Consider the following 24,671-nt stretch of genomic DNA (forward strand, 5'->3'; position numbering starts at 1 on the left):
GGAATGTAGAAGTATGAGGGGTAACATTATAGAAATGTTTAAAATTATGAGAGGAATAGATATGGTGGGCAGTAACAGTCAAAAAAGGGAGGGCAAAACCTGCGGGCACAGGTTTAGGATAAGGGACGAAAGATTTAAAAGGGAACAGAAGGACAATTTCTTCATTAGGAGGTTGATGAGTTTGTGAAACGAGCTTCCAGAAGAAGTGGTTGAAACAGTGTTATTTAGGATGTCACTTTTATAGGTATACAGAGAGCCAGGGCTTGGCAGTACTGTATATTGGCCGAACACAGGAAATTGGGTTTATTTCATTTAGCCGTATGATCAGCATGGTCTTGTTGAGCAAATGGGCCTATATCCATTCTGTATTGCTCTGCGACTCTAAGGTGAGACTGGCTATTATACTGGAGTTTCTTAGTAAACACTCCGATTATAACATGTGGTTTAAGTGACACTGGGTGAGATAAGGCACGTGAAGGTAAAATGGCAGAAACATACAGCACGGAAATAGCCTTTCATCACACCTTGTCCACACTTACTGTGATGCATATCTACACTGATCCCATTTGCCGACATTAAGGTCTCTTTCTATTCAAGTACCTGTCCAAGTACCTTTCACACATTTTGTAATTTTATCTGCCTCTAGCACCTTCCCTGGCAGCCTGTTCCAGATATTCACTACCCTCTATTTGAAAATTTGAAGGAGATCCTCCAACTTCCTTTAGATTTCCCCAGTCTCAAACCTGTGCCTCCCTTTCCAGACTCCTAATGCCTGTCATGAAGTCTGAGGATCCCAGATTTACCACAGGAGGGAAGCAGAACCTTCAGCCCAACCAGTCTCTGAGTATCTACACCATTAATGCCCTTAATAAATTTATAAACCTCTGTGGTTTCCTCTCAGCCTCCTATATTCAACTGGGAATAAACCAGCCTATCCAGTCTCTCCCTATAATTGTATTCCTTTATTTCCAGGCAACATCCTGGTGAATCTCTTTATTAATCTCTCTTTTGCTATCACATCTTTCCTGTAGTGAGGTGACCAAAAGAGTGCAAAATACTCCAACTGTTTTGGGCAACTATAACACATGATGATCCACCTCATCAAAACCTTGGTCTATGAAGGCAAGCATACCACATGCCTTCTTCAAGACCTTCTCCACCTGTGTTGTCACTTTCATGGGTTTGCACCCCAGCATCCCTCTTTATATCAATACGCCTGCCTTTCTTTCTGTATAATTGACCAGATTTGACTTCCCAAGGTGACATGTTTTTGAGTAATCAGAGAAAGCAGCCGTCTCCAGCTCTGAATCTGTACAAGAGCAGATACCAAGTTGCACCAAGGTCTTGAAGGACATCTATGGACAGTACACAGTAACATTCACATGCCCCATGACAGAAACAGTCAGCTGCAACAGGACACAAGTTCTCACCCTTTTACAGGCATGTGACTATGACGACCACCTGGGGTGTTGTGGGCTGCCATCCTCTCATGAGCAGCGCCGTCTGAGCAACAACAACTACCAAACAGGCTGCTTGCTTTGCTGCACTGTCATTCAACCAGCATCTAGAAATTGCACTCCGTTCATCTGCCACTGCTCAGTGCTGTGCCCTTTGGCCCTGACAGGACTGTTGATGGATTCAGATCCTTTTAATGCTTTCCAGATGTCTTCTAAGTGTTTTTTTGTCCTTTCCATTGCTTCCCAGTATTAATTGGCCCCATCTTTACAAATTTGCCTTTCTGACCAATGATGCTTCTCGGGCTTATCTGATTATGAGCCCAAACTAATAAGTAACTATGCAAATAGCTGAATCTGTGATTGTGAATAATTTCAGTAAATCGTACTTCAGGTACAGGCAAGTACAGAAGTTATACTACTGGATCTCATTTTTATTCACCTCTAAGTGAAAACTGGTCTCATCAGGTTTAAGAAAATGGGAAAAATAAATCAATAAGAAACCAAGAGGTTGTGCACAGTATCAGATCCTTTACATGCAAAAATACAACTATATAAATTAGCAACCAATCACTCTGCCTCTTTCTGTCTTAAATGGTGGCTCTTCCTTTTAAAAAGTGACTCTTGGTTCTAGATTCTCCCAGAAGAGGAAATATGCTCTCTATATCCACCTTGTCAGTTTTTTTTAATGTTTCATTCAAGGCCCTTCTTTCCTCTAATCTCCCATGATGCAAGTCTGCTTTTATTCTGCCCATTCAAAGTATCAACGTTTTCAGGACCGTTTACTGTGCACGTTACCCACAGAGGTGAAGCATTTCACTGAAGTATAGCATTGTTATAAACAATAGCATTCTTCTTTCTCTCTTAGCTATGCATTCTGCCTGCATATTAAGCTTTTGCTGGGACATCCAGACCCCCCTGCATCTCAGAACTCTGCAATATCTCACCTTTATGCTTCTTTTTTATTTTGTTTTCCTGCCAAAAATTGAAATTTCGTGTTTTGCCATATTATAGTCCATTTGCTAGATGTTTGCCAATTCACTTAACCCATCTATATGACTTCTTCACAACTTACTTTCCCTGCCTTGGTGTCATTAGCAGATTTAGCAACCATATCTTCAATGGCCTTCGTTCATATCGTTTATATAAATTGTAAAATGTTGAAGGCCAAAACTCATAAACCAGAGAAATCCCAATTATGCCTACGCTCTTTCTATTAGTCAGTCAACCTTCATTCCATACCAATACGTTGTTTCCTACAGAATGAGCTTTTGTTTTCTCCAGTATGTTTGATGCTGCACCTTGTCAAATGCTTTCTGGAAATTTTTGAGTACTTATGCTGGTTCCCACACTACCAGTTATTTCTTCAAAGAACTGCAAAAAAAATGGATTATTTTGTTTTTTTCAGAGTTCACCTATGACATCTACAGTACACTAATAGCTTCTAACTTTCTCCCTAAAGTTAAACTTGCTGGTCTGTACTTTTCTGGTTTCTATCCACTGCACCTCTTTTGAATAAATTTGCATTTTTCCAGTTTGATGGAACCTTTCCTGGTTCCAGGGAAATGTAGATAATTCAATGTGATGCATGAACTAACTCACTAGACACAGTTTGAATCGATTAAATCTTGAAGATATCCAGAGAAAAGGCAGATGCATCATCAACAGTCTAAGAATATGGGAGAAAATTCCCAAGCTCTTTAAATCCTCCATTGGTCCAATGGAATTTCATGGGTCAAGGATGCTTTCATTTAAATAGTCCTATGCCAGTAGGTTAAGTCAATAATTTACAGTCAATAGGTTTGCTCAAATGTATTGCTATGTAACACATTTAACGCACTTATTTACATAATATTTGGGGTTCTAGGTCATAAATCAGCCTCTGCTCCTGGGTAATCATCCATTTGTCCTCTTGCAGTGGCTAAACACTTCATATCATTGAGGCCTTCTCAAGGACACAAGGGCAAAAAATGCCGGCTTAGCTAGCAACACCCACATCCTGTAAATGCATAAATAAAAAAAGAAGAAATTCTCGGCTTTATGCCATTTGCCATCCTTATCATTCTATAGTGCAGTGTGATTTTCGCCTCCAACGAAGCCATACAGCAGAGCTATCCTAGCTGGAATTGAAACAGATTTTCAGTTCATTATTTCCAAGATCGTCATGTATCGTAAATGGATGATGAGTAATTCTTCACTCACATGTGCCTTGTGATGATTAAGTGCCTTGTAGAGGGGTGGGTATATCTTTGAAAAACATTTGTTGTAATTTAAAGTTACGGTGACCAGCAACCAACTTGGGTAGCCTCCAACCTGATGGCTTGAACATCGATTTCTCAAACTTCCAGTAATGTCCCCTTCCCTCACCTCCACTTCACCATTTCCCACCTCTTTTCCCTCTCTCCTTGCCCACCCATCACCTCCATCTGGTGCTCCTCCCCTGCCCCCCCTTTATTCTTTCTTCTATGGCCTTCTGTCTCTTTCACCAATCACTTCCCAGTTCTATACTTCATCCCTCCCCCTCCAGGTTTTACCTTGTGTTTCTCTCTCCCCTCCCCTCACCTGTTAAATCTACTCCTCTGCTTTTTTCTCCAGTCCTGCTGAAGGGTCTTGGCCCAAAACGTCGACTGTTTACTCTTTTCCTATGTGCTGCCTGGCTTGCTGAGTTCCTCCAGTATTTTGTGTGTGTTGCTTGGATTTCCAGCACCTACAGATTTTCCCTTGTTTGTGTTAGTTTTTCCAGCAGGATCGAGATGATCAGCCATCAAGGAATTACTGACAGCTTTTATACTGATATTTTCAAAAACTCACATTTGCTTTTTTATGACATTGTTAAATGTTATTCTGTCCTGAATATTTCTTTATGATTATATCATCATAATGCTTTACATTCCTGATAGGATTTGTTGCCCAGAGCACCTCTGGCATTTGACTTGTTTTCTTTCAGAATGGTTGATTGTAAATCTAGTTTGGATTGCTGGTTGCAAATATGATTTGCTTTTCTGCAATTTCTCAGAATAAGCAAGGTTCCTTTAAAAATCACAAGCAAGACAGAGGGAGAGGATTCTTACTGGACCAATACATAGTCTACAACTGTAGATACTGCAGTGACCAAGGCGGAATATAATCACAAATTTATAAAATATCCTCACTGTCATCATGGAGGTGGTAAGAACTATACCTGCTCCTACATCTCCTCCCATACCACCGTTCAGGGCCCCAAACAGTCCTTCCAGCTGAGGTGACAGATGACCTGCGAGTCTATCGAGGTCATATATTATACCAAGTGTTCCCAGTGTGGGTCCTCAACATCGATGAGACCCCATGCAGATTGGGAGACTGCTTTGTCAAGCACCTTTGCTCTGTCCGCCGCAGAAGGCAGGATCTCCCACAGGCGACCCATTTCAACTCAATTTCCTATTCCCCTACTGACATGTCTGTCCATGGCCTCCTCTTCTGCCATGATGAGCCCAACCTTGGGTTAGAGGAACAACGCCTCATATTCCAACTGGGTAGCCTCCATCCTCATGGCATGAAAATCAATTTCTCCAACTCCCGGCAATTTCTCCCCCCTCCCTCACTCCTCTCTTTTTTCCCTTCCCAATTCTGATTACCCTCATGCCCCTTCTTTTCTCCTCACCTGCCCATCACCTCCTTCCCTTACTTCCATGTTAGGTTGCTTCTCCTTTAGCCCTTTACCTCTTCCACCTATCCCCTCACTGTTTCTTACTTAATCACCCCGTCCACATTCCCTCCACATACCCACCTCCTCCCTTGCCTGGTGTCACCTATCACCTGCCAGATTTTACTCCTTCCCTTCCCCCCCCCACCTTCTTTTTCTGGCTCCTGCTCCTTCCTTTCCAGTCCTGAAGAAGGGTCTCAGCCAGAAACGTTAACTGGTTATGAACCTCCACAGAGGCTGCCTGACTTGAGTTCTGTTGTTTTTGTGTAACTATCACTGTCAATTAATTGGCTCATATGTGTATTCATTAATTAGCCATGTAATTGTAGATTAATTTCGCTGTCCAGATCAATGCTCTATCTGAAATGTTTCAGATAAATCTCCATTCCTTCTGCGTTTATTTGTGCTGCTGTATATGTGCAGACCATCTTTTCAGGAAAAAAAAGCCTCAACGGTGTCTATTTTCTTTTGGTATTTTTTCATATTTTTAAGAATGAGCTTTGGATAATTGATTACAAAATCAGTATCTGGTGTTCTGCAGTATGAGTAAAATAGACTTACGGAAAATCTTCCCGACATCAGAGGTGGATGAAACTAGAGGACATCATTTAGGGTGAGGGGAAGAGATTTAGAGAGGATCTGTAGGGGACCTTTTCCATCCAGAGTGTGAAGAACAGCTGGAATACATTGTCTGAGAGAAAGGTGGAGGCACAGCTGCTGACAGCATTTAAGAAGTGTCTAAATGAGCACATGAATTGCCTAGAGATTGAGGGTTATGGCCAAGTTCTGGAAGATTGGAATAATACAAATGGATGCTTCTTTGTCAGTGTGCATAAGGTATGCTGACTGGCTTGTTCCATGCTTTATGGCTTCAGACTGCTTCAGCTGGTGAGCAAGTTCTCTCATCTGGGTGAATGAGAGCCATGGTATCATAGCTGTACAATGAAAGAACAACTGCATTCTCCTCTAACTTTAATAGCAGAAGGTTTCACCATCTTTGCCGATTGCTTTTAACTGAGCTGCAAATGTTTTGGAAGTGATCCGACACATAGGGTGGATTGTGTACTTGGATTAGCAGGGCAGTTTTGACTAATGAATTTGAAATAGCAAGGGACATGGAGGCGAACGTTAAGAATTTAAATTTGACTGCTTTTGGGAGGAATGTAAACCCCTCATATACACATATTGTAAATGTGCCTAATAATTAGTGCATACAGGGTTGTGGGGAGGCAGAAGGGCCATGAGACAGGCAGCTCATGGCCCTTCTGCCTCCCCACAACCCTGTATGCACTCCTAACCGCTGGCAGCAAAATGATGCAAGCATTCACCCAAAATCACACACAAACAGTAAATCTGAATGCATCAACTGGATTTTCATGAGCTACTTGTAATCAAAATGCAGAGTGGTTTCATGTAATATATGTAAACATAAACGCCCAAAAACTCAGTTAAGTATAGGGGAACTGTTCCTAAATCACATGCTTTGCTTATTCTCAGCTGTATGTGCTGTCTGCTCAGTGTAAGAGTGTATGAGAATGCCGTTCTTTTTCTGAAATTCAGTTCTAATGATTTGAATCCAGGTAACTCTCAAAAGTACAGTATAATGTGAGCAATTCTAAACTGCGTAGGTTATGCTTGTAAATGAGAACCAATTTCTACATCACATGATGCACACAATTTAGTGGTTGCCCATGACCATCTTATTTGAACAAAATCTCTGTGACTCCAGCAATACTGGCTTTTAATCTGATATATGAATGTTGTACATTTCCAAATGCTCAAAGTGGGATGTGTGTACTTTTGAGGATGCATATCACGTCTATATTTTTTAGCTTCATTGGCAAAACTGCAGAAAACGCTTGTCTGACTGGTCCTTTCCTGCTTTAGATTGTATATAAAGACTTCTCTTTACTGTTGTCTGCCATAAGGCAAGCCCTGATGTAAGCTTCACATAGAAGTTTCCTGAGTCAGTCACAAGGAAAAAGCCCTGAAGAAGTCTTCCATTACTCTTCTCAAAATGTTTCATCTGTGTCGTATTTTCTGCCATTCACACTGCAGTCAACTTTCATGTGACTAACAATGGGCTTGCCTTTGCATGGATACACAGTACATAAGAATATAGAGTTGTGTATTTAATATTTCAGTAATACTTGATTAATATTATAAATATATTGCTTGATTAAGTATTATTTGTTGTTTACATAATGTATTGCAGGTTATATGTAAAACTATGTGAATGGTATACTTCATTATGTCACCACGTCATAAGTGCATGCTTCATTTAAAGTAAAAATGAAATTAAAACACACATCTCTGGGTTTTGTGTTTTGCTTTCAATTAGATTTATATTTTGGAGTTGCAAAATTTAACAGTGACAATGAGGAAGTTTTAAACAAAACTGAAATAACTACGAACCAATTGAAGTGCTGAGAGACGTTCAAGTTTTAAAAAATTGCTGTACATGGAAATCCAGAGTAACACACAAAAATCTATCTGATCTCAGCAGGCCAGGCAAATGAATGGAAAAGAATAAACAACTGATGTTTCAGCCTGAGATCCTTCATTAGGAAGAAGGAAGTAGGGGGAGGACAATCTAGAAGCTGATGGGTGTAGCTAGGTAGGTGGAGGATGGATTGTGATCTTAGAAGAAGGGAGGTGATTAGCAGAAAAGGCAAAGGGCTGGGGAAGAAGGAATTTGATGGGAGAGAAGAGTGGATCTTAGGAGAAAGTGAAGGAGGAGGGACACTGGGGGGAGGTGATAGGATGGTGAGGAGAAGAGGTAAGAGGTCAGAGTGGAGAAATGAAGAAGAATCAGAATTACTGACGTATATCATGAAATTTGTTATCTTTGCTGCATCAGCACAATGCAATACGTTATAATAGAGAGAAAATGTAAATTACACTATATATTGAAATAGGGGAAGATGCTGTTCCTGAGTCGTTGAGTGTGTATCTTCAGGCTGTACCTCCTGCTAAATGGTAGCATTGGGGGTCTTTAATGATGGATACCACCTTTTGTGAGGCATTTCTCCTTGAAGATGTCCTGGATACTACGGAGGCTGGTGCCCATGATGAAGCTGATTAAATTTAGAACTCTACAGTTTATTTCAATCCTGTGCAGAATTCTAATGTTTTCTGTCATTCATTCTTTGGAGTTTTTTCTTCTGTTTCATGGATGTCTGCAAAGAGTAAAGATTTCAGGTTGTATACCATATACATTCTCTGATATTAAACTGAACCATTGAACCATTGACTGCCCCAACCAAACTAGCTGAAATGAGCTTTGTTGATATCATGAAAGTAATGCAGGACCATTTAAAACCAAGACCATTGTTGATTGTAGAAAGCTTTAAGGTGAAAAGTTCAAAGTAAATTTATTATTACAGTACACATTTGTCACCATATACAACCCTGAGATTCATTTTCTTGCATGCATACTTAATAAATCTATATTAACATAATAACCATAATAGAATCATTTAAAGACCACATCATCTTTGGCATTCAAACAGTATGCAAATGACAACAAACTAAGCAAATTCATAAAGAAAGAAATAATAATAATAATAATAATAAGCAATAAATATCAAGAAGATGGGCTGAAGAGTCCTTGAAAATGTGTCCAGAGGTTGTGGGAACATTTCAATGATGGGGCAAGTGAAGCTGAGTGAGATTATCCCCTTTGGTTCAAGACCGTGATAATTGAAGGCTAATATCTGTTCCGGAACCTGGTGTTGTGAGTCCTGAGGCTCCTGTACCTCCTTTCTGGTGGCAGTAGTGAGAAGAGATCATGACTTCATAGCGGAAGTCCCTGATGATGGATGCTGCTTTCCTGTGACAATGCTTCATGCAGATGTGCTCATTGGTGGGAAGGCCTTTACCCATGATAGACTGAGCTGTATCCATTATGTTTTGTAGGATTTTCCATTTAAGGGCATTCGTGTCTCCATACCAGACAGTGATGCAGCCAGGCAATATACTCTCTACCACACATCTATAGAAGTTTGCCAAAGTTTTAGATGTCACACTGAATCTTCACAAACTCATAAGGAAGTAAAGGTGTCACCATGCTTTAGTTTCATAACCGGAATCAAAAGGAAGGGGAGTCCAATTCATTGTATGTGGCTGAATTGAAGAGTTTATCCAAGCATTGTCAGTTCAATGGTGGGCTTAAATGAGAGATCATTTAGTTTGTGGAATCTTACAAGAAAGCATTCAAAAACGGCTTCTGACTGAAGCACAACTTACATTTAAAAGAGCAGTTTATCAATGGAAACAGCAGACAGAGACACAATTGAGTTGCAGTCAGGAATGAAAGTGAGCGTGAACAAAATTGCAGCGTCTAGACAGAAGCCAACCTGGCCGAACAAATTGTGTTACCGTTGTGGCAGAGACTCACATACACCAGGCTTAAAGGTAAAACTTACAGAAAATGCAACTGAATAGGACATATACAAAGAGCATGTTGGACAGAGAAAAACAAATGGACTGCACAGGAAAGAGAGAAAGATAAAAAATCACATTGCAGTTTCAAAAAGAGCACTAATCTGCATACTGTTGATGAAAAAATCTGACAATGATAAGATTGTCACAGGACTAGGTAGCCTTGAGATTTACAATGAGAAAATGGGTAGGAGACAAGTAATATGGTTTGCCCCAGAAGTTAGCAACAAACTAATTAAAATGAAATTGGATACTGGCTCAGCTGTTTCAATCATTCCACAAAATGAGTTTGAATAGCATTGCAAAGATACTGAGTTGAACCTGCAGATATCCAACTAAGAACTCATACAGGAAAAAAGATAACTCTTGTGGGAATGACATTTGTATCAGTGAAAAACAACAACTAACTAGCTACATTGGGTCTGTGTGTGGTAAAAACAGGAGGACCGGCATGTTGGGCTGTAATTGACTGAGACAACTACAACTTTATTAGAGATACACCCACCATTTGCATGTTACATCCCCTGCAATAGAGTCAACAAAGCAAATTAAGAAAGGCATTGGATGATGCCACTGCAGTATTCAAGGATAACATTGGAAAACTCAAACATTTCAAGGGTAAAGTAGTGTTAAGTGAAAATGTCACTCCCAAGTTTTACAAAGCCCATCCGGTTCTTTACCAGATAAAATAGCCAGTGAGCCAGATCACATAGATGCTGAAGGAATTCTTTCCAAGGTTGAGTGGAACACATGGGCAATGTCAGTGGTCCCAGTAGCTAAGAATTGATTGATACTAAAGATCAATGCCTGAAATTCAAAGACCAAAGTTGGCAAGTCCAGAAGTTGAGGCACAATTGCCAAAGCCCTGGGACAGCATATCTGGAAGTTGGAGACACGATGTCTGCAAGTCCACAAGTCCACTGAAGGCTGGGGTCTGATGGCAGCCTTTCCTGTCTGTAGTGTGAATAGGTGAGTGAAAAGGATTTGTTTCGCTTTTGTTTGTTTTGTTGCTGTTGTTGCCTGTGTTATTCTGCTGAACATTGTAGGCAGTTGAGTTAGTACCGGAATGCATGGCAATACTTGTGGGCTGTCCCCAACACATTGCTAGGTTGTAAACACGAGGAATTCTGCAGATGCTGGAATTCTTCTTCCGCTGTCTCCGTCTCCGAGATGAGGGGGAGTTAGAGGTCAGGCTGGACTCCTGGTCAGAGCGCTCTGCAGCTAAAGGCAGTGATCCCCATAGACAGTGGGGCTGAATGAAGACCAGTTAACCCCATAGTCAGTGACCGAGCTGAAGCCCCATAGGCAAGGACTGGTGACCCCCCCCCCCCCCCCCCCCCCCCCAGTTCAGTAAGTTCCTCAGCTTGGAGCGTCCTGGGATCGGTGTTCTGTGCTGAGACGAGGTATAAGGGCAGGTAAACCCCTCCCACCCCCCACCACCCTCCACCAGGTCAGTGCATCCTGGGGTTGAAGGTGCATGCGAGTCTAGAGTTTGAGCATTAGAGTTCAGCATCTCATGATTGGCAAGTCCTGGGCCGGAAATGTATAGCCCAGGTATACTCACTGCATCAATGCTTACTTGGAAATAACCTTCCAAGACAAAGTGGGCCATTTTTGAGTTATGAAATGTTATATACTTTCAAAACAAAACGTTAGTATTTATTTTTAACCAAATCTTAAAAAATATTTTTATTTTAGAAATGATACATCAGGATATCTAAAACCCACTAGAAACCTCCTCAGAGTAGTTAAAACATCCATGTTTATACAATTAATTAAAACTACACATGAAAGTACATTTTTCTCATCTCTGGAATATCTGGAAGGTGAAAATGCATACATCAGGATGCTCTTCATTGACCATAGCTCGGCATGCAATGCTATCTTCCCCTCAAAATTAATCAATAAGCTTGAAGACCTTGGTCTTGATACCTCCTTGTGCAACTGGATCCTTGATTTCCTCCCTTGCAGACTCCCATTAGTTTGGATTGGCACCAACATTGCCTCCATAATCTCCATCAGTACAGGTGCACCACAAAGCTGTGTGCTTAGCCCCCTGCTCTACTTGCTTTATACTTATGACTAAGTATAAGTGCTAAGTATGCCTCCAACGTGATAATTAAATTTGCTGACAACACCACTGCTGTTGGCCAAATCAAAGGTGGTGAAGACTTGGCATATAGAGGGAGATGGAAACTTTGGTTGAGTGGTGCCACAATAACAAGCTCTCACTCAACATCAGCAAACCTAAAAAAGATGATTATTGACTACAGGGGCAAGGGAGTAGAGGTCCATGAGCCAGTCCTCATTAAGAGATTGGAGGTGGAGAGGGTCATTAACTTTAAATTACTTGGTGTTATCATCAACTTTAAATTACTTGGCATTATCATCACCTTTAAATTACTTGGCGTTATCATCAGAAGATCTGGCCTGGGAGTGAAGTTTGCACAGATTTAGCATGTCACCTAAAACCTCTATAAATTCACAGTGGAGAGTATCCTGACTGGTTGCATCACAGCCTGGTATGGAAACAACAATGCCGAAGAATGGCGCAGTCTACAAAAAGTGATGGATACAGCACTGTCCATCTCAGGAAAAGCCCTTCCTACCATTGAGCACATCTCCAAAAGGCACTGCCACAAGAAAACAGCATCGATCATGAAGAACCATGCCTCCCCCTCCCCCTCCCCCCACCGCCCACCCCGGTCATCCAGGCCATGCTCTCTTCCTGCTGCTGTCTCACTCCACCACGTTCTGGAATAGTTATCACCCTTCAACCATTAGGCTTCTGAATCAGTGTAGAAAACTTCACTCACCTCAATTCTGAACTGATTCCACAACCTATGGACTCACTTTCAAAGTTTCTTCAACTCATGTTCTCAGTATTATATATTTACTTTTTTTTCTAATTCTTCTTATTCCTTGTCCAGATTGCCTTCCTTCGTGCAATGGTTGTTTGTCACCTTGTTTGAGTCTATTGTATTTCTTCGTTCTAGTGTGAATGCCTGCAAGAAAATGAATCTCTGGGTAGTATATGCGTAGTTTGATAATAAACTTACTTTGAACTTTGAAATTTTGAACTCCTTCATAATGTTTCCCACCACTGAAGTGAATGGAGCCGCTTAATCTGCTGCAGGTGACGACTATAGAAAGCAAAAAAAATACTTTTAAAGGTAAATTAGTAATCAGCAAATCAGATAGAAACATAGAAAATAGGTGCAGGAGTAGGCCATTCAGCCCTTCGAGCCTGTACTGCCATTCAGTATGATCATGGCTGATCATCCAAATCAGAACCCTGTACCTGCCTTCTCTCCATACCCCCTGATCCCTTTAGCCACAAGGGCCATATCTAACTCCCTCTTAAATATAGCCAATGAACTGGCCTCAACTGTTTCCTGTGGCAGAGAATTCCACAGATTCACCACTCTCTGTGTGAAGAAGTTTTTCCTAATCTTGGTCTTAAAAGGCTTCCCCTTTATCCTCAAACTGTGACCCCTTGTTCTGGACTTCCCCAACATCGGGAACAATCTTCCTGCATCTAGCCTGTCCAATCCCTTTAGGATTTTACACATTTCAATAAGATCCCCCCTCAATCTTCTAAATTCCAACGAGTATAAGCCTAGTTGATCCAGTCTTTCATCATATGAAAGTCCTGCCATCCCAGGACTCAATCCGGTGAACCTTCTTTGTACTCCCTCTATGGCAAGGATGTCTTTCCTCAGATTAGGGGACCAAAACTGCACACAATGCTCCAGGTGTGGTCTCACCAAGGCCTTGTACAACTGCAGTACTCGAATCCCTGCTCCTGTACTCGAATCCTCTTGCTATGAATGCCAGCATACCATTCGCCTTTTTCACTGCCTGCTGTACCTGCATGCCCACTTTCAATGACTGGTGTATAATGACACCCAGGTCTCATTGCACCTCCCCTTTTCCTAATCAGCCACCATTCAGATAATAACCTGTTTTCCTGTTTTTGCCAGCAAAGTGGATAACCTCATATTTATCCACATTAAATTGCATCTGCCATGAATTTTCCCACCCACCTAACCTATCCAAGTCACCCTGCATCCTCTTAGCATCCTTCTCACGGCTATCACTGCCTCGTGTCATCCACAAACTTGGAGATGCTGCATTTAATTCCCTTATCTAAGTCATTAATATATATTGTAAACATCTGGGGTCCCAGCACTGAGCCTTGCGGTATCCCAGTAGTCACTGTCTGCCATTCTGAAAAGGTCCCGTTTATTCCCACTCTTTGCTTCCTGTCTGCCAACCAATTCTCTATCCACATCAATACCTTATCCCCAATACCGTGTGCTTTAAGTTTGCACACTAATCTCCTGTGTGGGACCTTGTCAAAAGCCTTTTGAAAATCCAAATATACCACATCCACTAGTTCTCCCCTATCCACTCTACTAGTTACATCCTCAAAAAATTCTATGAGATTCGTCAGACATGATTTTCCTTTCACAAATCCATGCTGACTTTGTCCGATGATTTCATCGCTTTCCAAATGTGCTGTTATCACATCTTTGATAACTGACTCTAGCATTTTCCCCACCACCAATGTTAGGCTAACTGGTCTATAATTCCCTGGTTTCTCTCTCCCTCCTTCTTTAAAAAGTGTGGTTACATTAGCCACCCTCCAATCCAGATGTTGGCAAATATGATTCATTTTCTATAATGTACATAATACTTACTGACAAATTATTAGATTTAGATTCAGATTCATTTACTTAATCACATGTAAATTGAAACATACAGAGAAATACGTCCTTTGCATTAACAACCAATACAACCTAGCAATGTAAAACACATCAAGGTTGCTGGTGAACGCAGCAGGCCAGGCAGCATCTCTTGGAAGAGGTACAGTTGACATTTCGGGCCGAGACCCTTCGTCAGGACTATCTGTGGTGAAAATAAAGCGGTGGGGGCCAGGGAACTTAAAATCATCGAAAAGTTTCAGAGCGTGAGAAGTGTCACGAACATAGGTAGGAAGAGATTGAACAAGGGGGGATAAAACCATGTCGAGATATGCAGAAATGAGTTTGGTGGGGCAGGAGCAAGCTGAGACAATAGGTCTGCCAGGACAGGCAGGTTTGCGGATCTTGGGTAGGAGGTAGAAAGGGGAAGTGCGAGGCGTGGGAACTATAAGGTTGGTAGCAGTGGATGGGAGATCCCCTGAGCGGATAAAGTCAGTGATGGTGTGGGAGACAATGGCCTGGTGCTCCTTAATGGGGTCGCGATCAAGGGGTAAATACGAGGAGGTATCCGCGAGTTGTCACTGTGCCTCGGCAAGGTAGAGGTCAGTACGCCAGACTACAATGGCAGCCCCCTTATCGGCGGGTTTAATAGTAAGGTTAGGATTAGTGCGGAGGGAGTGGAGAGCAGAGCGTTCCGAAGGAGTGAGGTTGAAATGGGAACAAGATGCGGTGAAGTCGAGACGGTTGATGTCCCGTTGGCAGTTAGCAATAAAGAGATCCAGAGCAGGCAGAAGACCAGAGCGGGGTGTCCATGAAGAAGAGGAGGGTTGAAGACGGGAGAAGGGGTCATCGGTGGGGGTGGAAGAGTGCTTGCCAATATTGTGTAAGATAAAGCTTAACATATAATATAACATCTTAATATACAGCAACTTCAGGGAGAGGTGTTGCTGTGACATTCCTTTTAATCAAGAAGCTTGCCTGGACTAACTTTCAAGGCCAACCTGGGAAGCAGTCAAATTGGCTGTGTTGTGGGAAAGTGAAATCTGTAGAGAAGTCAAATACAGTCACCAAAAGTAATACATTATGAACTGCACCACAGGGGTTAACTGAAAAGGGGAGATTTTCAGAAATGAAAACCTGAAACAGACTACCCTGTGTAACAACTGAACATAACGGCTCAAAACTGCTGGATATCATTGCCCCCAGAGACTCAGGCCTTTAGGTTTTGTAGAATTAAATAGTTTGCAAATAGGTTAAGGTGATAGTCGTGTTACTATAGTAACATGCATTGATCCATAACATAATTTTGAATCCCACCATGGCACCTGAGGTACTTAAGTTCACATGATTAAATAGGTTTCTATTTAGAAAGGTGTGATCATGACTAGTAACCATGATACAACTGGATTGCTATATAAAAAATCTGTCAGGAACTCTGTCTACCAACTTTACCCAGTCTGGCCGCTGGTAACTCCACACCAGCAGATACAGGCAATCAGTGAAGGATATCAAAAGCTGACCTTGCCAATAATCTCCACATGTCAGAAACAGATTCAAAACTGCTGCTTCAGCAGACTTAAATAGTGAAAACAAGTTTGTTAGATGTATAATAATGTTTAAATAGTTGTCAATGCACAGCAACTGAACATCACATCTTTTCCCAAGCAGGGATACCTATAAAGCAGACTGAATGCTGATACACATCACTCTCTCAAGAAAAAGTCTGATTTGTTTTTGACTGCAGCAGAGGGCATCTTCTTGATAGATGTTTTGTAGTACTAATCAGGAATCTGGAAGGGCCTTAGCCTCTGAAAGATGTTTGAGAAATTTTGCAGATTTCATTCCCCTTAGTAAAACTAGACTTTCAGCTTTGATTTTTGACTCCCTCTGGAGACTGCATAGTTCTGGGTGGGTGGTGAGTGTCTGCACCATGATTTTTGGTAAATCATTCATACTCCACAGCGTTGGATGTGACTCAGTGACGAAAGGTGGTGGATCAATTCCTCCCTCCAGAGGCCTGAGCAAAAAATTCCTGGCTGAAAAAAATGCTTTTCTAGGCTAAGGCAAAATGCAATAATCCGATCTTTATCACACTGCTCTTTGTGGGAACTTTCTCTGAACAAATTGATCTTTCTGTTGCTCCTTCATAAATGTAACTAGAGTTCAAGAGAACTTAATTTGCTGGAAAGTGCTTCAGCGTCTCCTGACATTCTGAGGGGCACTATATAAATGCAGTGACCTCTAACTAGTCTAGCGATGCCGTCCGTTGACCAGTACTCTGGTTCCTCCGCATGCCGCTAAGGTGGCTGTACCTTTGACCCTTTTGGATTCATCTGCCACAGACACCATCAGACACCCTGCTGCCGGCGTCCTCGTTGGGTGCAGCCTTTGCCTGAAGAGTCATAACCTACAAAGTAGCGAAGGCATGCTTACCTCCTTGACGTAGCTAGCCACGATCCTACTATTGATCTAGTCTAGTAGTATAACGAAGGAACATCACCTTCACGGCTAGGTTAGACCTGCCAGAGAATGAGTCTCCGCCGTACTTTGCCGATGTCCAGCCAGTGTCACTCCTACGCCACGGTGAGGTGCCAAGGTAGGATTTTGTGGGAAGCCCCATATGAATAACACTGACATGAATGTCAACACCTGGGAGAAAGGTGCTTTGGACAGAAGAAGTTGGCGCTGCATTGTCAAGAAGTCAATCCCAGCTATCAAGGAGAAAAGGCAGAAGAAATATGAAGCAGGTCATGAGCGCAGACATTCGGTGCTAGACCAGTCAAATCACAAATGCAGCCGATGTGGGAGACAGTGCCGATCCAATGGTGGTCTTGTGGCCCATATACGTGCCTGCAGAGACTAAACTCTCAGCACAGTCAACATCGAAATCGATGGACAGCTGAAAAAGAAGAAGAAGAAGAAGAAGATACAAATGCAAACCCTTCTTTGGTTATTTAATTCATTTTGAAATAGAAGCATTGATAATTTCCAACCGATTTCTAACTTTATCTGTTTTGCTCTGTCCGGTCTGTTGCATGGTCAGTCCGATCTTAACTGTCTTCTACGTTTCTGCGTGTCAAGGGTGGAGATGGAACAAGAGAAATACAAGTACAGAAGCAGAGTAAAATTTTTAAAAAGTATATTTGTATTTAACCAAGAACCTTTGTAATGGAAATTACATTATTCTCCAAGAGGAAATGGCAATAATTGGTCTACTTTTAATATTAGTTCTGTAGTTGGTGTCCCCAGAGGCAGCTGCAGCCATTGAGTTTATAGCAGAGTTTATTACCACATTCTCTTAATGCATCAATTGCTATAATGGGTCTCTGCAGAGCCCGGGGTAAAGTTACTCCATAGCGGTTGCCTCTAAGCTTGAAATAACCAGAAACGAGATTGCAATCTTTCAGAAGGATTGTTATATAGAAGCAAGTCATGGTTGTGCAGATGTAAAAGAAAGCAAAGAAAGTTAGTGATAATAAATCCCAAAGAGCTCAGGTATGCTTAAGGTATCTTGTTTCTTCATCAGATCTCCTGCAGAAAGCAGCAGCTGAACATTTGCTCTCTTCTTTTTTTTCAGAGTCCAAACTTCTTTCACTTACTCGAATCCTATGGTCAGATACTCACTTCATTTAAGACGATGAAATGGTGACACATTCCTTCTGTCAGTGCTGTTTCATTCCAGACCAAGGAAGGTTTGGCACAGTAGCCTCTCACTGACACGCTCTTTCTCCTTTCGCAGGGGCAAGAAGGTGGCTTGTAGTAGTTTAGGCGAAATCAGCACGTAATTGGTTAGTGGGAATATCTTCTTCAAGGTCCAGAACTAGATGAGAACTTCATTGGCTATATTTAAGAGGGAGTTAGATATGGCCCTTGTGGCTAAATGGATCATGGGTAATGGAGAGAAGGCAGGTACAGGGTTCTGAGTTGGATGATCAGCCATGATCATACTGAATGGGGATGCAAGCTCGAAGGGCCGAATGGCCTACTCCTGCACCTGTTTTCTATGTTTCTATGAGGATGGAGCTCAGCAGAGTAAGATCGCCATATCGCAGGATTCCATAACTATAGAGTAGGAGGTGAAGGTTCAGGAAGTTTCATTTCATCATGGTGTTTAGAATTGAAATGCCTTGCTTGAGGCGTGGGTGGAGGCAGGTTACAACACTTATGATGAGCTCTTGAATCACCTGGGCCTGGAAAACCATGAAGCAATGCTGGTAATGAATGGGATGAGTACCTGATAGTTGAGATGGACCTCTGGGTCAAAGGTTCATTTCTAAGCAGTATGATTCCATGATTCCATCACAAGACTAAGATGTATCTTTCTAGTGATGAAACTTGGTTGAAAATCTTAAATGTTTCAAGTACAGATGCCTTGAGTTATCAAAGTTAGATAATCCCACTGTTCACTCTGTCCCCACTCCATTGTCATCATGTTCTGGGCATCTTACTGAGAGGTTCCCCAAACCAATTAATGGTTCTGTGAGAAAGCCAACTTTTGGCTAAGGGTTAGAAGGGAGAGGGAACCAGAGCCAGGTGACTCTGCCAAACAAAAAGGGAAGAAAAAATACTGTTCTTGTTATGATTTTTTGGTGGGATGGGGAGCTACTGGGGCTCTTGCCAGTACCTTACTGGAAAATTTTAGTGTACATTTTTTTCAGTACTGTACTAACAATGATAATAAGAAAGATGTGGGCAAGGTACTTGGAATTTTCCAGTAATCTGCCCAGTTGAATAAAAGCCCAGGGAATTCTGTACCGAACGAACAGATGAGTTTTTCTTCCACTAAAGCTAATGGGGTTAAAATGAGGTAAAACTCCGTAAGAGAATGTGCTTCTTATCCTAAGATTTCTCGCTTAACACTGAGCCTAGAAAAAGACAGAAAATGTGTCCCTTGATGTCTGCAGTAGTTATGAAAATTTCTGGATCATACAAAACCACCATTATTCAATCCTTTGCTGGATCAGTAGTAACACTTACCTTTGGCTAGAGAGCCTTTCCACAACATATTATATGTTTTCTAATTAAATAAAGGTTGATGATAAACTTGACTGCCTTTTACAAGAAATAATTTCTGGCATTGTGAGCAGTCTCACAGCTGTTATTCTTCAGTCAAATATAACTCAATATCAAACCAGGGTCTCTGTTATACTTTAACAGGTAATACGATACTACCAGGTTTAAATTATGCTGAAGGGAAAAAAAACAAATAAAAAGCAAATGGCCAAAAGTGAAAGATGCTAATTGATATTTATGTTAACACCATACTAGTCAATAGATAGTGAATTTTTGTCAGCTGTTGTGAATCATGTAACACTTCATAAATGGTTTCAACAATAGAAATAAAACTGAAAACAGTGGTTAAGGTTATGTCCTTTAAACACTCTTGCCACAAGCCATACTTTAGAATGGAAGACAAAAATGTCTTCGTAACTTCATAGAGTGGTAGCTACAATGCCAAATAAATTGTTTATTTTTTGGTCTGGCCAAATTGAAGACGAACAAAAGGTGCCTTCCATTTCAAAACATTTCTTTAGCTCAGTTTCCAGTCTGTCTCCATCTGCTTTAATGCCTTGCATTTATATCTATTGATAAAATATATCTCTTTTACTTATCCCAAGGAAGCATATCTGATGTGGGAAGACATCACTTGACAGTGAGAATCATGGTATAACATCCTTGATTACCAGCCCTCCTTTTCCACTGGAAAATGTAAGTGTCAAGGTCAGGTAAAGGCAAAGTAAAGATTGGCTGGAATCCCAATCTCTGTCAAAGAGCTTACTGAACAACTCTCCAGGCTCACACCAAAGATCTTCCTGTTGGCTTGAAAGGTAGCTCTGTTTTTTGAGGGGGAGGGGGTAGAGTGTAACTCAGTCGATGTTTTTGATCGTTACGCGGCGGTTTGCTCCTGAGAAGAACTCGTGTTTACTCTTCGGGATCTGACTCAACTGTAACACCTCACTAACTGAACAGACTTTTAATTCACATTGTCAATGGTGCATACCTGAGAGAGGTGTCAGATTATGACCAGCCCCACAGAAGTTCACTCCAACAAGAACCAAAAACAAACGCAATGGGCAAGCAAAATAAGAAAGCAGAATGGATCATTGCTGAACCAAGTGGTTAAAAACAGAATTATCTTTTCACTTCATCACTATCTCCCCCCCCCGCCCAATTTTCCATTCCTTTGATAAAAATAATGGTAAAATTATTTATTTAGTTTGTGAAGGTAGAAATACAGCATTAATCCAATTACTAATATTTAGCAGAGGTAAAAAGCCTACAAGTTTGTGCTCGATGACCGTTTGCTATAATTCTTCAAATGTCTAGAAATAAGACAGAATATAGCATTAATGGTAAGACTCTTGGCAGTGTGGAAGATCAGAGGGATCTTGGGGTCCGAGTCCATAGGACACTGAAGGCTGCTACGCAGGTTGGCTCGGTTAAGAAGGCAGACGGTGCATTGGCCTTCATCAATCGTGGGATTGAGTTTATGAGCCAAGAGGTAATTTGCAGCTATATAGGACCCTGATCAGACCCCACTTGGAGTACTGTGTTCAATTCTGGTCACCTCACTACAGGAAGGATGTGGAAACCGTAGAAAGGGTGCAGAGGAGATTTACAAGGATGTTGCCTGGATTGGGGAGCATGCCTTATGAGAAAAGATTGAGTGAACTCGGCTTTTTCTCCTTGGAGCGACGGAGGATGAGAGGTGACCTGATAGAGGTGTATAAAATAATGAGAGGCATTGATCATGTGGATAGTCAGAGGCTTTTCCCCAGGGCTGAAAAGGCTAGCACGAGGGGGCATAGTTTTAAGCTGCTTGGAAGTAGGTACAGAGGAGATGTCAGGGATAAGTTTTTTACACAGAGAGTGGTGAGTGCGTGGAATGGGCTGCCGGCAGTGATGGTGGAGGTGTAAACAATAGGGTCTTTTAAGAGACTCCTGGATGGCTACATGGAGCTTAGGAAAATAGAGGGCTATGGGAAAAGCTTAGGTAGTTCTAAGGTAGAGACAAGTTCGGCACAGCTTTGTGGGCCGAAGGGCCTGTATTGTGCTGTATGTTTTCTATGTTTCTAAGACATTTTATTTTATTATCGCCCAGCCAACAGTTTATCAATGTTGGATTGGAAATTATCAGTATGAAATGGCATAGGTAATATGGTGGATAAGGCTGTAACGTGGACAAATTGTGAATCTGTAATGCCACATGTTTGAAATGAAGAGTTTTATCTTTCGTTATTAGGTTGACCCAAAGCTGCTGTCAATTGTACATAAACCGGGAGCATAAATCTGAACTCACAAAGTTTACGACAAAAAAGAAGGCAGAATCTAAGCTTTTGCAAAGAGGATTTGATAAAATTGAACAAAAATAATATTGCAGAGTCTAATTTTCAGTTCAAATCCTGGATATTTTGAATAGCTAGAATTTAATATATAAAAAAGAAAGTTAAAAAATGGAAAAGCTGCGTATATTGTTTTATAGCAACATATTCAGTATAAAACAAAAAGATTTAAATATTAAAAATTGTTTAATTTTGAGCTGGAGGTGAGTATACTTATCGATATCATCAAAATTTAAGGGGAAAGGAAAATGTTCAAAATCTGAGCTAATGAGGAGTCAGTTAAATGTTAACATTTTTCATCTTTCCACTGACCTGCTGTTTCTCATAATATTTGTCAGGAAGCTCTCAGAATTTTGCAGAATGTGCAATGGTATCTGCATCAGGAAGCTGAGAGGGTATTTATAATTGAGAATCTGACATATCTTACAAACTGATTTCAACAGAACCACTTGGATTTATTTTTAAGAGTAAATACATCATTTCCATTTGAAAGATAAGCAGAGTAGAAATGTCAGTCCTAGTGAAAGACACTCTGCAGGCCTAAATCACACTAAGCATGTAAATTGGTTTCATTCAAAAATTTATTCTTCTTTTAAACAAAATGTTGTCTAAATAGAATAAGGTTCTTATTAATCATTGGTAAAAGCAAAAGGAGCAACAGCCAATTAGAAGCGCAATTTTTGATTTTGTGTTTTAAATAATAATCTCCAATAATTACTCTTGTCCTGGGGCACCATGAACAATAGAAAAACACAATGTCATTTATCTCTAAATCATGATTATGAATATGAAGGTGACCACATCATAACATAAGATATGAGAACAGCAATACATCAAACCTCCCCTCAGACTTATTCCTTCATTTTATTGACTGATAAGATTATTACCATCTACTAACTTTCCAGGATGTTCCCCATTATATTCCTCTGCTATTATAAAAAAATCTGCTTTTCTCAGTCTTAGATATACTTAATGATTCAATGTCCGTGACTCCCATGAATGGCACTTGAAACAGTTATCGCTTCACAGTTCCAGCAATTCAGGCTTGATCCTGATGTCCCATGTTGTCTGTGTGCAATTTGTGCAATTTCTCTGTGGCCAAGCGGGTTTCAAAGTTCAAAATTCAAAGTAAATTTATTATCAAAGTACATATATGCCACCATATCTGCGCTGATTCATTTTCCTTGAGTGTTCCCGTTTCAAAGAAGTGTGTTAAGTGGATCTAAGTTGCCTAGGTTTGTAGGTCAGTTTTGGAGTTGGTGGAAAGGTGGCTAAAGTAGGACACAAGGAGAAGTAATGGGGAATGGGATTGCTTTGTGACTCAGGGGGCTGAACAACCTCCTATTTTGTAAGGAAATGTAGAAACTTGGGAAACTTTCAGTAACTTTCACAGCTCTCCCCATTTGAGTTTTAAATGGGCTATCTTTGATTCTGAAATTAAGACTCCTAGATTCCCCAATTTGTACAGTTTGGAAGTACCTTAAATGTTTTAACCAAAAAAACAAGTTGCTGTAATTACTCGGTGGGCCAAGCAGCATTTGTGGAGGGATAAAGATAATCAGCATTTCCCTCCACAGAGGCTGCCTGACCCAGTGAGTTCCTGTAGCAGTTTGTTTTGTGCTCCAGTTTCTAGCATCCACCATCTCTTGTGTCCTCAAAAGCTTGATTAATTCTTTTATGAATTATCAAGATGGTAAGAGGTTAATCTGTAGCATAATGTTTAGTGTAATGCTTGAGAGAACCAGCGATTGTGATCGGGGTTCAATTCCTGCCACTGTCTGTAAGGAGTTTGTAGATTGTCCCTGTGACTACATGGGTTTCCTCCCAATTCTAAAGACCTATGGGTTAGCATTAGTAAGTTATGGCCATGCTATGTTCATGGAATCATAGTGAAATTTACGGACTGTCCCCAGAAAATTTGTGTTCGTTGATGCAAATGACGCATTTAGTTGGACTGTATGTTTCGATGTTTCATAGTTCTGTAACAAGTAAAGCTAATCCTTTAATCATTAATCAAGGTTGGCAGGTGTTATGTTTTGTAGAAAAGAAGGACATCACATTCGTTGATTTCAGCAAGAATGCTAAATTTAATATGAATCTACTTTTCTTCCAACATAAGTGAATAAAGGTATAATCCATTTTTAGCACATCCACTGAAATGAATAATGGCATTAATATCTAACATAATACACGAGAGAGATATCAAGAGCCAAGATTTATAAAAAAAAGGTTACACTTACCAAATGCTGATTTCTAGAGGGCAAGCTAATTCCAAACCATAGTGATGACAGTCTGTGTACATCTGCCATAAATTCTGTCACATTGTGTTGGGGAGTGTTGGGGAACAAATCCCACCTTCAAGGAAGATGAAAAGCTCTCTGTTTATAAACTATGCCATGACTCTGTCAAAGGCATTGGAACACTATGTAGATATTCTAAACTAATCAGAACCCAAAAACATATCACTTAAAATTAATTATTGAATAATTAAAAAAATAAAAATATAACTTCAAATATTTCAAAATAATTTGAAACATTCAAACTATTAAAAATATATAAATTTGCTAAGATTTACCCTAATACCTTACCCGCTGCAAGAGTTTGTGGTTAATTCCACAATCTAAGTGCTGGGAACAGCTACAGCTTTACATTCACACACCGTGTTTCTCGATCCTTCAATGAACTGTGACCAGGAAATTTGGAAGTTCCACTGTCGTGCTTGCCTACACAGGAATCCTGAATCCTGCAACACTTATCTGGGGAAATCCCAGCAATTCTACACAAATTAGCAGCACTTCCTCACAATACTTGGGCTATTCATTCATAAATATGTAATTATGGGCGAAGCACAGGACCTTCTCTCTTCCTTTTCCATCTGAAAGATGTCTTCACTTAACTACCTTTTGATTAGAGAAACATAGAAGTTACTTCTTTTAGTGTTCAGTTGTTGTTCCAAATTTTTGACCAGGGTTAAACATTGGTTTAATTTGAAATCTCAGATCCAGTAATTTTGTTGATCATATGTAAAACAATATGAATGTGA

At 40.7% G+C, this 24,671-nt stretch overlaps 1 long non-coding RNA gene across 1 annotated transcript; it reads right to left on the reverse strand.

The window, feature by feature from the left end:
• Positions 1-7,494: 7,494 nt before the first annotated feature.
• On the reverse strand, positions 7,495-24,299 carry LOC140211403 (uncharacterized). Its single transcript, XR_011889451.1, has 4 exons — positions 24,217-24,299; positions 23,869-23,983; positions 12,396-12,584; positions 7,495-8,315 (listed from the first exon to the last, which is right to left on the reverse strand). It is a non-coding gene; the product is annotated as an uncharacterized lncRNA (long non-coding RNA).
• Positions 24,300-24,671: the final 372 nt, after the last annotated feature.

The sequence above is a fragment of the Mobula birostris genome, chromosome 17 (assembly GCF_030028105.1).
Source record: "Mobula birostris isolate sMobBir1 chromosome 17, sMobBir1.hap1, whole genome shotgun sequence".
Lineage (NCBI taxonomy): Eukaryota > Metazoa > Chordata > Chondrichthyes > Myliobatiformes > Myliobatidae > Mobula > Mobula birostris.